Source organism: Zeus faber, assembly GCF_960531495.2.
Source record: "Zeus faber genome assembly, chromosome: 8".
In the NCBI taxonomy this organism is placed as follows: domain Eukaryota; kingdom Metazoa; phylum Chordata; class Actinopteri; order Zeiformes; family Zeidae; genus Zeus; species Zeus faber.
The window spans coordinates 23,046,299-23,062,093 of record NC_137195.1 but is presented as its reverse complement, the minus strand read 5'-3'; positions in this window follow the sequence as shown (position 1 = coordinate 23,062,093).

Genomic DNA, 15,795 nt, shown 5'->3' with positions numbered 1-15,795 from the left:
ACTGGAACTTAAAGATAGTCGGGACATTTGATCACTCCGGTGGGACGCCAGGCCAGGGCCATCGCAGGGTCCACCTGAAGCAAATCCACTCAAGTTTTGGCTCCAGGTTCAGAAATTATTAAAACCTGCCGTGTTTTTTGCTCCAACCATGCACTGATCCAGCTGATTTGACTCACTAGTTGACCTCTAGGTCGATTCTAATCAGCAAATCCACATGGTCGACTAAAAATCCCAAAGTGGAATCTTAGTTTCCGAGCCCGGATTTTCAGAATCGATTCATGGAAGCTGTACAGTACAGGGCTTTGGTCAGGAAGATAAGGTTGACTTGTTTTATTATACATAAATGCACAAACACAACGAAGGACCTCTTAAAACGACAAAATAATGCCGCAACACTATATAAATGTATTTTAAAACACTACCCGCCATATGCACGGGCTGGAATGTCTAGCCGTCTTTTCAAGCCACCGATTTATTTTGGTTTTACTGCAACGCATGTATTTTACAATTCTGTTTAAGTGTGATTATATACATACCCATTTCAGCTGGGCCTTTTGTTAGTGCCTGAATAAGGGTCATATTTTTGTTGCTGTATTTCCTTATCACAATTTTTTAAAAACAGGTAGTTACTTCTATTTTCTTCCCAATGATGGGCTCATGATGACTACAAGTAGTTCAGTCAGTCGATAAATGTTTATTAAATTGAAATGAAGACGAGATCTGCCTGGAATTCAGTTACACTGTTCAGCCTGATTGGACCAAACTTAGCGGTGGCGTTGAGTGAATGGTAAACTATAATTGATGTTTCTGTCAAATCGGACATCTCTTAAAATATTGTATATCAAAATCTGACTTTTGGCCCAAGTTGTCAGCAGTTCTGATGGCTTTGCAGCCTCTTTTTCTCAGTGTCGTCCACTTTGTCCATCTCATTTTTTGGACACCGGTGTCCAGCTGAAGAGCAAGTTGCGTCCCCTTCAGCATGAATAGCCACCGTCTTCACCCGTTCATTTCTCTCCTTCTTTAACTATCTCTGTCGCACGCTTCCCCCCGTCCCCTTTTCCTCTCCCAACCTACGTTCTCCCTCCCTCTGGTATCCGCTCTGTAATTCTTTCCATTGTTGTTAAGGGTACGCGCGATCGCTGGTGACTCTAAGCACTCTCACTTTGTTCCTTTTTATACGTGTCTTTTCTGTCCCGATTCCCTCTCCTCACCTGTTTCTTGTGCCTTCCTCCATCTCCCTCTTCCAACCTACCCCGATATCTATGAAGTCTGAAAAAAAAACCTTTAATTTTACTTAGCATTTGGGTGTTAATCTCGAGATTGTAACAAGAGCGGGGGGTAAAATTTGACGGAAAGGGGGCTGCGTTCAGGTGCATTGGACAGTGTTTTACCTACGTTCCTTAGAACACACCACGTGTCTCTCCTTCCAGTCCCCTCTGTCGAAAACATCAGGGTCGGTCTCTGGAGAAATATGAGCAAAACGTTCTTACAGGAATAACGGAGGAGGTGGAGTTAATGGAAGGGACGTGGAGTGAGCGAGAGGCAGCAAGCAGCGGGATGAGAAAACATTTACTGGAATAAGGAGTGACCTATTGCACACGAATGGAATCGAATTTAGGAGTGCTGATCGCTGCCTCGACCCGTCTGTTGACACAGGAAGGTATACATTTGAATGGACACAAAATTCAAATAAAAATTTACAAATAATTCCACATCACAATAATAAGAATAATTACAGTGAATACAAATAAATGAATAAATAAATAATAACAAAAAAATACAAAAATCACGAAATCATTCTATAAATAATTATTTTTAACACTAGACAAAATAATTCATACAATATAGTAGTAATAAACAATAAAAGTGACACCATGAGACTGGTAAAAACATAAACAACAAACAACAACAAAAAAAAATGTGAAAGAAAGTGGCATTATAATTTCCAAAATGTTATAATAATAAAATAATAATAATAACAAAAACAAAAAAATACGATAAAAATAACAAAATAAATAACAAAAATGTATTTACTAGACAAATTATTTAATTATTTGTCTAGTTTTAACATTAGATGATATGATTCACAGAATACTTGTGGTTGTAAAAAATGATAAAGTGACACCAGAGACAATGAAACATAATTCAAAAGGGAAAATGGAGAAAATGGAGACAAAGTTAACAGAATTTACACAATGTAATGCATCCGAAAAAAGCCTTTTTCAAAGCTTTGACTGAAGAAGACAGAATTTTGATATCATGCAGTTTTAGAGTTAACACACTATAACCCACACATGTTAGTCCTGTCCCGTTTCCCTTCCTACTTTCTCCACCCCTCTCTTTCATCCCTCCTATCAGTTCTTTTGTCTCCGTTTGCACTTTTTCTATTTGTCTCTCGCTTTTCCATCTGTCTTGGTTTTTCTTCGCCCCCTCTCAGCTCGGAGGCCTGTATCTATAGACCCAAACCCCACCACTATTTATACTGTATTGACCGCTCCCGACACTTGTTGCATTAACACCTCTCCTCCGCTGTCCTCTTCACCTCCACCGCCTCATCGCCTCCTCTATCCTACAGTATGTGTTTTTATGCCTTCCCGTGTTTTCACTTATCGTCTCCCCCGTTCCACTCCTCGCACTCGGTCCTGCCAGTTGCTAAGTCAGCGAGTGTGGGGTGTATTAAACAAATCGACCGGTGGTAGGCCGCCCATGAATCATACGGTGAATACGTCACTCTTTTTGCACGCCGTCCTTCCTTCGGTCTCCGATTGCTACTATAGGTCTCCCCCCTCTCCCTTTTCTGTGCCATCTCTGTCTTTTGCGCCGTCGCTCCCCTTCTTTCCCTCTCTGTGATTCCAGAATTGCTAGTTTTCCTCTAACTCCTCTCTCTCCCTCTCTCTCTCTCTCTCTCTCTCTCTCTCTCTCTCTGGGACCTCATACCCCGTCACTCTCTGAACGCTGACGTCATGCATTTGCTTTGGACGACCGTCGCACCTCTCGACACATGTATGGAGCAAAGCGTGCGATGGTGTTTACACAGACAACTGCACCTAATTGGGTGTTTTGAACGTCCAAATACCATAATTCACACTTTTGCATTCCAGAGGGGAAGGACTGATGAGAGAAAGAGTGAGAGGGAGGGAGAGAGAGAGAGAGAGAGAGAGAGGGTTATAAAAATAATTGTCTCTCCTGTACATTACATCAGGCAACATTAGCAGCAATGTCATTGATTAGTCAGACATTCCAGAGCTTTCTATATTAGGGCTAATATGCTGGTTATTTTGTTCCGAAAAGTACATTTTTCAAAAAAAGTTAAAAAAAACAAAACAGCATTGAGGGATGTAGTCAACGTTATTTTTCTTTGGAAGAAAAACCTGTATTGGGTATCACGGAGGCTGCCAGTAATGAAGTGCTCGCTACAAGGATTGTCTGTCCGTAATCCCCAAACCCTCTCCAAGGCATCAAGACGCCATTAGCAGGTACAAATGGGGGCACTGACTGACATGAAGAAAAGAAAAAGAATATACATCAACCTGGGCTTGAGCGCTACCAATGATTATTATTATTTTTTTTACAAACTATTTTGAAGTGAGAGCAACGAGCTGCAAAGTGGGCTCAGGACCTCCCTCTGGCATGCCACCCATCACCTCCTCAGCAGCCCGTTCCAAACTGCGACTGAAAGCTGGAAGTTCAATCTGCGTCATTCACTCCAAGGCTGCCTGAGGGATCGGTTTGCCACTCTGGATTCCTGGTGTCTCAGTGTGTGTGTGTGTGTGTGTGTGTGTGTGTGTGTGTGTGTGTGTGTGTGTGTGTGTGTGTGTGTGTGTGTGTGTGTGTTTTACTATATTTGTGGGGACCGGTCTCCGAATTGACTCTGCACCAGAACCATGGGTCCTCAGTCCTCACTAACCAGGTGTATTAACTCAAACTTCACTTTGATACCAGTACAAGAATGTGTGTGTGTGTGTGTGTGTGTGTGTGTGTGTGTTGGTTTTGCTATACTTCTGAGGACTGGCCTCAGAAGTGACCATTAATTTGGTTTAGAAGTGCACCAGGAACATGGGGTCCTCTCTAACTAGGTGTGTTTACTTGGGCCTCACTTTGATACCAAGACAAGAGAGTGTGTGTGTGTGTGCGTGTGTGTGTGGTTATGTGTGTGAGCCTGGGTTTGTCTATATTTGTGTTGTCTTTGCCTCTCTATTCGTGTATTTGTTTTTGTTGTGCATGTTCTGTGTGTGTGTGTGTGTGTGTGTGTGTGTGTGTGTGTGCGCGCGCACGGGTTCGGGGGGTTTGTGTGTGTATGTGTATGTGTGTTTGTCTTCCCTTGTGTGTGTGTGTGTGTGTGTGTGTACATGGGGTATGTATGTGCCGGAGTGTGTGTGTGTGTGTGTGTGTGTGTGTATGCATGTATGTTTGTATTAAAGATTCAAGAGGTTATTTGTCACATACACATCCATACGGTCATACATGTAGGTATGTGCATGTTTCCGCGTGTGTGAGTGTGTGTGTGTGTGTGTGTGTGTGTGTGTGTGTGTGTGTGTGTGTGCGCGCGTGTGTGTGTGTCTGTGCCTGTGTGTGTGCGTGCGTGAGTGTGCGTGTGCGTGTGTTGAACGTGCGCCAGGTGAGGCTTGAGGATTGATGGTCCTGCAGGGACCCGGCAGCTGGAACAGAGAGCGGCAGGCAGACAGACGGACGGACAGAGAGGAGCGGGGGAATAAATCAGAGAGGAAGAGAGGAAGCTGGCTGCGGCGAGGAGGGGAAAAAAGGGTGGAAGGAGAGAGGCGGAGAGAGCGGGGGGGGGAAGAAAACAGAAAGGAGATCAGGATACAGAAGCTAGGCGAGCGAAGGGAGGACGGAGGAGAGAGGGAGGAAGGAGCCGGTGGACGTCGGGCAGAAGAGGAGGAGCAGGAGGCGAAGAAGAAACTGCAAAATTCCTCTGAAATGATGTGATGTAAGATTTCAATAATAGACCAGTGGCTGCAGCGGAAATATCATATAATAAACCACAAACATCGCTCAGACACGCACTCCATACCCTTTCTTTCTTTCTTTTCTCTTCTCATTGCTGACTGTGTTTTGCTCCACTCATCTTTTATTCCTATTGCGAGCACACGCGCGCACACGCACACACGCGCACGCGCGCACACACACACACACACGCACACACACACACACACACACACACACACACACACACACACACACACACAAACACACACCCCTCCCAGCCACATCCCCTCCTCCCCAACCTCAAGTCGTGTGGTAATGAGTGTGCGATGGAACCTCGTGGCCAGCAGACCGGCCGAGGTATTTTTAGCACTTCTGGCGGTTTCCAATCGCTAAATATACACACACCAACAGCTTACTTTGACGTGAAAACTCACCTTAAAGTGGGAAAACGACGGTTGGCCCAGGGTACCTTTACACCTTCAAAGAGGCGGGGGGGCTTTTTGGGGGTTGGAGGTTAGAAAGTGAAGCACAGATTATAACAGCCACAACAACTATGGTGGATGGTGATGGAAAAACAAAAAAAAAAAAAAAAAAAAAAAACCAGTTTGGGGAACAGTAAAGGCACACGACAACGCACAATGGAAAAAGAAGAAGAAAAAAAAAAAAAAAACAGACGGAAAAATTAAATTACTACCTTGGTCGCTGCTTTGGCTTTGTCACTGGAAGGAAAGGAGCCGGGGAGCGGCTACAGTCACCTCATTTGGTCGATATGGGGGTTTAAAGAGCACACGCCGCTGTTTTTCCAGCAGCCGCTTCGTTTTCCTTGCAATTACGGCCAAGTAATGTGTCCACGGAGGAGGCGACGATTGACCAGTTTAATGGGGAATCGTGGGATGAATAGTATCAGGTGCAGCTCTCAGAAATAGGGAGGGAACAGGTGAGGGAAGAAGGCGGTCTACTCATGAGGGCTCGAGGGTGGCGCGTGAGGATTCCAAAGCCAGAAAAACAATCGCGACAAAGTTTACAAAGCTTGACGTTTTTTGTTTCCAACTTTTTATGCTCTTAAGGGGAGTTGTTGTTCACGCCGCAATGTTTTTTTTTCTTTTCTTTTGGAGTAAAATCCGTGTGAAAGTCTCCCGTGTTTACCATGCTAACGACCTATTGATAATTAGCATTGCTAATTAGCCAAGCTGTTGCAATGTATTGCATGGCAATTTGGAAATGATGTGGCGTTACTGTGGCTATTTTTTAAATGTTTGTGTTATATTTATTTCATAACTTATTTCATAACAAACCAATCTGAGTGTAATCTATTGATGACGATATGTTTTGGGTTATGAGCTAAATGGGGATACATCTAGGTGTGTAAATGCATGTAATGAATCTGGCTTCATGGATGTTATTTTTGCTAGCTCTCATGGAGACATTTCCTCAGAGTGTGAGTTCATGTGGCCTCGCTCTGTTAACTAAGATAATCATAGAGCAATATTATCTTTGACGGTGATATATGTGATTGCAAATGTGTGGAAGTAGGGGAAATTGTATTCAAATGTTTAATTTGGCTATTGAGTTACTTATTAGTTACTTATTTTATTAATGGTCACTCTAGTCAGTGTCAACTAATACACTTGTTTACTAATGCATACCTTATTACTGTTGCATCCAGATTGTGATTATCTTTTTTTTTTTTTTTACTTAAAAAAATATATTTTCTACAACATCGATTCTGCCGACTGGTGGTGGGATTGAACTGAGCGGTGGTGAGACCTTCCTGAGTCCATCCATTGGAGTGCGCAGAGCTGCTGGTGCTTAGCCTGGAGGTTGTCACGCCATTGGATTCAGATAAGCTCAAAAACACACCGGCCGGGACCATTGCACTCCCGAATAAACCAAAATTGACCTGACCTACATTGATACATTAGTTTGTTATTTTGCTTCATTATTTTTCATGTACTCTAATCATATTATTATGTTTAAAACTGAGTAATAGCAATTGGTAAAAAAAGAAAATATATATACTCTTGAAGGCCGTGTTGCAGACTTGGAATATATTTACGTTAGACTAAACTAAACTAAATATTTCCTCTCAGGAACAGGCATCTTAAATGTTTAGAGCCTGATTAGAACAGCACCATGGACAGGATCAAATTTATGTAGTCAAAAATATTTTCATTTATTTTTCTCCCAAAAAAGAGAGTTTTTATTTTATGAGTGATGGCTCACAGCGGAGGAGAGCTCCTTCTCACTCTCTTCTTTTCCCCCCATTTAACGCCTCGGTGTAGTAAGTAGTTTTACGAGTGTTCCGTCTCTCTCCACCTTTGTTACTGTTGGCAGGTTCTTCTCTATCTCTCGAAACATCTCTCCTGTCTGACAAGGGCTCGCATTGTCTGTTCTGCAGTGCTTTATGGGCCTCTCTGAGAGAAGTGGCAAAAGCGAAATTTCATAACTTATTGGGATCTGTTACCCATCACACTGCATCTGCCTTGACGTATTGCAATGTTTGAAAATATAAAATGTAACTAGATATCAAAGATTCAGTTTTATTCAAAAAACATTTGATTTGATATGAAATAGTTACTGTATAAGGTAAGGTTTGGATATTACTATTTCCAAGTCAAATCATCATTACAAAATAATGAATTTGTTGTAATGTATTATAGTGAAAGATTATTTAAAGGGTAGAATATTGGATGCGTATAGGGGTGTTATATTGCCATCTCGTTCAGTTGCCAGTAAACATAATTTCCACTTAGAATGATCATCTTCAGCAATTTACGTTATCTCCTCTCTATTATTAATTATCTTTATCTCTGTTTTCTTAAGCATCTACTTGATGTTTTTTGTCTTTTGTTTTTTTCTATATTAAGAATGAACAGATACTTTACACGTCTGCTGTCAAAACCCTTGTGGTTGCAATTTTAGTTGTGGTTTCTGGGGTTGTAATTCAGACACATGGTTTGTCCTTATCACCCACACACACACACATGCTGTACAATAACAGCATGCAATTGATTTATGACCTTATTAGATAATGTTTTCATGAAATAAAAACAAAAGGAATAAATACATGATAAATATAGGAATACATAAAAAATACAATTAAAGTAGATTAAATCATATTCAAATAAATGCTTACAATATACAAGCTTGCTCCAGCCAAATAACTTTGTTCTGTGTGAGGGTGACTGTCACATTGCAGGGGCACTTCATATACAGAAGCAAAGTTATTTTATGAGCTTTGGTGCTCGTCCACACGCTCAAAAGTGAAGACCTTTTTAGGGGTGCTTTGGGTGAAATCCTAGATGGGTGTTTGCTGATGTCATGCGGAAACTTTCTGAATAGAACAGAATGCGATGAAGGCTACTGCAAATAGTCCAAAAAACAAAAATCTAAATTCCATGTCTAGACCATTATGAATAGAACCTAACAGCTCCTTAACCCCAACTAGAAAATATCTTATTCTAGAAGAAGTCATGCAGCACATTACTTAAAAAATGGAGAGGAACCTCTTTTCTCCCACAGTGCGGAGAGCTAGACGACCTACCAAAAGATTCAAATGCACTCTGTTTCTATAAATCATTGATGGTATTATATATATATATATATATATATATATATATATATATATACACATTGAAGTACCTAATTCTGTCTGTTGCAGTTATAATGTGTATTATTTGTGCTAGCACAGTAGGTTCTTTTTTGTAGTAACTGCAAAAAAGCTATACATTAGGGCTTTACACGACCTAGAATGTTGTCAGTCTAATCGGATTTGGTTGTTCAATGCGAATATTTGACAATTTGGAGGGGCAGGCTCGACTGTTCCTATAGGTGAGAGAGCCGGCCGGCTAGGTTGCTCTCCCGAGGGGGGTCGCAGGGAGGGAGTGATTGGGGTGCATCTTGCTCTCTGACGGTACTGATCATGCGCGTACCAGCAATGCGCACGCCAGCGATGGGGTGCCCGCGATCGGCATGCCAAAACAGGTTTTTTCGTTTTAGATGTACGTAGGTTATTTTTATTTTACGTCCCCTCATGGAACAAAACAAGTGCGTACGGAACGGTCTGAAAAGATACCGTGCGTAGCGGGGACACTTTCCCCGTGACTCCCTCCCTGATCACCCCCTCTCCATGCGTTATGTGCAGAAAATAATCGTAACAAGTCCCCCAGTTGTGTCCCATTCCTCCTTGCGATCGGGGCGCACGGAGACCCGTGTTCGATTCACGGATATAAAATATATTTATGATTCCACCTAATTTATAATTCCCCATTGAAATGTTATCCCTGTGCATTGTTTAAGCTTCTATCTGTTTTATCCTGTTATTATAATGCACACTGACTGACAAAAAAAAAAAAAAAAAAAATTGAAATAAAACCACTGACAGGTTTAGACTGACAGATCTCAGTAGACTGATTGGTTTCCGACTGATGATTCAACTTGTCGACTTTCAGGAGGCAGTCCTAGTATATATAAACCTAATTCTGTGTTGCAGATCAATGCAGACTATTTCAGAGGGGTTTTTTTTGAGTCAGCTTTCATCTGATGTTACAAATCTTCAGCCCTTTTACCACAGCTATAGTCCTCCTGGAAAGGATCTTATTTTTTAGTTGTTAATTTATAGGTGGACATAAACAGAATGGACTGAATAAGAAACTACCAAGATCCTCTGAGTCAATCGGCCTTTTTCCACTTTCAAATAACAATATATACAGTATATATATAGTATGAGTGGTAATATTCTTATTTATACATGCCAGTGATCATAAAACCAATCAAATTCACTGGTTAGTCAGAGCCCTCTCTTCTCCCGTCTTCGGGTGGATTTAATTGGCTGCGGTTCCCCCAAAGCAATGGTCTTTAAATGCTGAAAAGTTGAAATGCATTGATGAGTGACCAAGACCCTAGCGGGGTGACATTGTCCTGGGTATGACGTTAAACTGCAACCGCAGGCTGTAGAGCGGTAGCACCTTACCTCAGCAAGGGTCCTCTGGCTAAGGAAATATCCCTACTGATAGTCCTGGCTCTCCTGCATGCCTGTATGGTACTTCCCGTGGTGCCTAGCCTAGCCAGCACACTGGGAAAGAAGACTGGTTCTCGGAAGAAACCCTCAGAGGTTCAACGGGCTGAATGGCGACACCAGCAAGCTCGGTGGAGCGCTACGGGCTGGATGTGTTAAGCTGTAACGTGTCCAGGCCATCCACTGCACCTGGCTCCATCTCCAGCCGTCTTGACTCCGTCTTGCCACTGGATACAGGTGGACTCGGGCGAGAGAGTGAGGTCGGCACTGCGCAACCCACCCCCACTTAAATCCAAAGCACAAGTCATGACTTCACACACATACAACCCCCGCACCCACAAGACACTGTGAAGTCACTTGGTCATCTTCGCAAGCGAAGGACGAGCACTAGCGGGGTGACAAAAAAAAAGGAAGTATTAGATTACCAAGAAATAGCAGAGTGTGAGTCCTGTATGTGTGTGAGATATCGTAGAGGCCTTTCAGATAATTGTGCATTTAAGTCATTGATTCAAAAAAGTCGTTACTTTTATTTTCTCCCTAAGGCCCCCCAACAGTGTGAAACCGATCCGTAGCGATAACAAATGGACATTAAAAAGTTTCACCTCTCAGTTGCTCTACCTCTTGTGTCAGTCACATCCCAGGTCATTCCGATTTCGTTTCCTATGTACCGCTAAGTGAAAATTGCTCACTGAGTGGGTGAGTCACTAACTGAGTGGGTGAGTCTGATTGACCGATTGTTGAAATGCGCACATTTGGGTGGTGTCCAGTCGGTGGCAGTAGTATACACAGCGGCCAAGCATTAATCAGCGCGTGCCTGGTACGTTCTGTGAGCATGATGTCCCAAGGAGTTAAGCACTGATTTACATCAAATTAGGTGGGATGGGTGGTTTTGAGCAAAGGGAGTGCTGATTACTGACTTTTCACGACGCTTGGCCAAAAGCTGGCATGCCAGTGGCCTATAACAGCAAGGTGCATAACTACCCATACCTCTGAATTTTGGATGTTTATTCTTACTTTTTACTTAAAACTGTGATGTCATTGATTGATTAATATAATTGTTTTTTAGGTTTCTTACTTGCTGAGAAAGCATACAAGAACTAACAAATGAATGAATACAATAAACTGTTTTCCAGACATCTTGCTAGGTTTTCAATCTAACGCTCTGAAGATAGAGTTGTTTTCTGTTGCAGTTATGGTAATAAAAGTGCTATTTTATTGTTCCCTTCAACTGCCTCAGTGAGCAGCCTTTTTTTTTTTTTTAATCTTCTTGGAAAGCAAGGCTTCGAATATAGTATTCTTCAAAATAAGTACAAATGCAAGCCATAAAGGAGCAAAGGCATATGTGCAACATCAGCATACATCTGTTATTTGTAGTGCTGGATATCAAAATTCAATACCTTTATTGCACTGACCAAATAGCATCAATACTGATGGCTGAAATATTCTCCAGTAGTCCATGCCAAATATTTGAGTAGTTTATCTCTCTGAGCAGCAAAATGAAAAATTAAACAGTGAACAGAGTCAAATACAGTATGTAAGGCAACTTTTGTTGGTTTTTAAATGATAGGCATGAACATTTTTTTAAAGCAGTATATGAAAATTAAGTCAGTATAAAAAAACGTAAAGCCACAAAATTATATGACAACTTTCCTGACGCTCATCAATCTGCTTTGGAGCACAAATTGTGATTGGACATCATTATGAGAAAAATTACAACAGTGATTTCAGTGGTTTCTGATGCCGTAGTTGAGAGTGATTTTACTCTTTGCTGATGAAAACAACATAATCCCAATGAAGGATGTTTACAAGGATGTTTTAGGTGCTTAAAAGAACAAGTAAGGGAGGGCAGGGAGGTCTCCATGGCAACTCGTTATTGTGCCTCGTAGCAACGATGGGATAATTGGGCACTGTAACAGCAGCCCAAACACTTCACCACCGTTGACTTCATGGGAGACAAAATTGTTGTTGGAAAAAACTCAAATGAAATCTTGGGCAGTGATTGCCAGAAAGTGTGTGGGAGACCAAGTCAGAGAACATTATATGGTCTGATGAGATGAAAATTAAGCTTTTTGGCCTTGACGCCGAGCACTCTGTTGGGCAGGAGCCTAATACATTACGACGAACACACCATCCCGCCATAAAGCACAGTGGGAATGTTTCTCTGCATCGAAGTCTGGAACGGCTTTGAGGAAGCAGTAGGAGTGAAGAAAGTTACAGCCGTCATGATGGAAGACGTATTGCAGTCTTCATGAGAGCTACCAGGACTCAGCTTTCAGTAGGACAGTGACCCCGAACGCACAGCCAAAGCTGCAGGGACTGAGTCCGAGCTTTTAGCCTTCATCAAATTGAGTATTTGTGGCAGGACTCCATCTAAACAATTTCTGTAAAATCTCAGCTTTCGATTTTTACAGACCTTGAGCAATTTTGTAGAAAAGAGAGGGCAAAAATTGCATTGTGCAGATGTGCAAGGTTGATAAAGAGCTGTCCAAAGAGACTTATAGCTGTGGATCCTGCCAAAGAGGCCTCTACTAAAAACATGAACATTTTACAGTGAACACTTATGGAATCAATTATTTTCTCATATTTATTTACGTCATTTTGAATTTCATTTCAATTCAGAGAAATGTGCAAAAACATTTTAATTTACTCTGGCAACGGCATATTTGTCCAAAGATAAAAGGTAAAAACAAAAACAAAAAACAGTATTATCCCATGTTTTAGAACATTATATTTGAGCAACAAACCATGTGTAAAAACACATCCAAAATCTAAACCAAAGGCCCTTTGTTTGTGTCTCAGATTCTGTTTGGTAATTGCAAAGCTGATCAGTGTTTAGGGAACTCCAAGCCATCCTCTGACTTGAAAAGCGATCAGTCACTGTTCAAATCAGTCGTTGCACCTACGACAACCTCACTTTAAGATGTCAAGTAGTTCTTAAACAAAATGAAATGTAACTTAAACAGTAAACCTGGGTCCTCCACAACTCTTTGATTGTTTCTAAACTAGTACAAATCAAAGGATTTCGCAGTTTGGAAAAGCCACACGTTGGTATAGATGACAGTTCCTCCAACATTACAGTGGTAGAGACTGGGATTTATATAGAACATATTGTTATTATGAGCTTGAAGGGGCCTTGCAGCTGCATGCCAAGTTCAAGAAATGTCCAGGATTGTATGGTCAAAGAAAATACAAAACAAACACAGTGCTCATGGGTCTCTGTGTATCTTTAGTCCAGTCTCACATGCACATGTATGTGCACAAGTTCAAACATGTATGACAAAAAGAAAACACAAATACTTGCAGATGCTATTTTACTCACAAACAAATGTCCACAAGTGCACATGCAGCATGCTATATAGTAAGGCACGGCTCCTAACATTCGTATGAGGAGGTAATGCTGACATAAATCAGCTGCCCCATTGTTTTTACTTAGTGGAGCTGGACAAGAAAAAAAAAAAGAAGAAATTCCACAACATGATCTGTCATAATTTACAGTGTGTTTTTGACCGAGGGGATTGATACTGGGTTCTGGGCTGTAAACTGGGAAACTGTTTGTTTTTATTCAAACATTTTTTTGTTCTTTTTCTGCCTACACTTACACTTTACATTGGTGATTTAAGGACGACGAGAGCTGCTCTGGAATACAACCAGCTATCACTAGTATGCGTTTGGTTTCGCGCGTGCATGCCTCTCCGTTTTATTCTCTTCTATTTCATAATCTATTCAAGATTCAAGATTCAAGATTCAAGAGGTTTGTTCGTCACATACAAAACAAACTTTCATACATATGTGCAGTGAAATGTCAATGCAACGCACCCGGTGATTACACACAATATGTCCTAGACTGAACACAGTAGCTACCTAAGAATTTCTACTTGACCAACTAACTGATTCCTAAAACGCTATGCAGTAAGTCGAATACTATAGAATGAAATAAAAATATATAAAATAAAATAAAATAGAATAGATAAAGGGAATATTCCATGCATCTCAAGAGGTACACGGCTGGTCCTCACCTTACAGTCTCTGTCAATATTAAACCGTGACAAAAAACATTACAAACAACATGACAAAAAAAGCTCATTCCCCTTTTACAAAAAAAGCTTTGGAAAAGGGGAATGAGCTGTTTTAATAATAATAATAATTATTATAATAATAATAATAATTATTATTATTATTGTTATTATTATTATTATTATTATTATTATTTCCAACATAGTCCAAAAATGCAAGATCATATTCTTTCAGCACATGGAGGAATGCCACACAAGAAAGGTTAAACTCTATGCACACAAATAAAGCAGCAGAAAATCTGACCTACTACTCCGAAAAGTGCATTTAAGTCTGAATATTCGGGGCAGATCGCTTGGGCCAGAGTTTGCCATGGTTATAGACTTGACATCCCAGCAAGATGGTGACAAGCACCGTTAACGGTTAACAAAGTTCCCATTGCATACATTTTTATTTGAAAACACGTCAAACTCTGATGTAAAATAACTCTGTAGTGTTTATGTTATCATAAGTTGTATAGCTTGTAGTCAAAAGAACACACAGCTCAGAAATGGGGACTGTCGACTCAGAATTACCAATTTCCTAGTTCCAATGGAATGCAGCATTATATACTCTAGTACAACTCTTGGTAGATGGGGACTGTGTACTGGGACCGCATGAACCAATCAGGTTACAGGATCCAGTCAATCGGGTGTCCTCTGGTATCTGCTAGTGAACGTCCTGCATTCTGCTCAGGTGTAAACGTTGTACTTTCAATGTTCTCTGCATATGCGTTAAATGAAACAGTTAAAAAAATAGAACATTACAACAATGTTCCGGGCTTTTTTTTTTTTTTTTTTTTTTCTTCTGTCGGTAACTTAACTGCTTGGTGGGCTTCAGCTTTACAGCATCAAACCAGTCAGAAAATGTGGCCAGCCAGACAGTCATATCAGGTCCCATCATGTGGGTTAAGACTATTTTTTCCTTAAGGAAATCTAATTAAGCAGAGAGGAAAGCAAGAGCAGCAGGCGGCTGCATGGACCAAATCTAGGGCATGCACGCAGAAGTGTACATGTATATACGTGTGTATATATATATATATATATATATATATATATATATATATATATATATATATAATGTGTGTATATATATATATATATATATATATATATAGTGAAAGAGAGAGTATGTGTGCCTGATACATGCTTGCACATGTGTGTCGATGAGAATATGTAGACCGATATGGGTGTATGCGCGTGTGTGTGCACGCGTGTGTGCATATGTGTGTGTGTGTAGGCAGATCCCAGAGTTATTTTCTGTAATACCCCCAGTTTCATTTCAGGTTTGGTCGAGGTCCAGGTGGTTGGCTTTTAATGCAGTCCAGATGGGAGTCGCAGAGTGGAGAGTGGCCCTGATTTTTCCAGCGCTTCGGTCCGACCGGGGTTCTTGCTAATAAAAGCAGAGGAGGAGATTTTCACAAGTTCCGCAGACAAAACCTCGCGTTCTAATTCTCGAGGGGCGGACGGAGAGCGAGAGAGACCGCAATGTTATACTTTGTTTTTATTAAAGGGGCTGATTGACAGCTTGGAGGGAATTTTCCAACATTAAAGCGGGGGTCTTATTGGAGAGGACAGAGCAGAGAGCGCTGGGCCCTGGCAGAGCCAAGCAACACTCTGGCAGTCGGCTACCGACTGAAGACTCAGCTCTCTGTCTCTCTTATCGTCTTTGTCTCTGTAACTCATGTCTCTCTTGGTTGAGGAGACGTTTTCTGTTATCAATATGGCTCCTGTACCCATTTCTTTCATCCTGCTGTTCCTCTCCACATCTGCAAGACATCA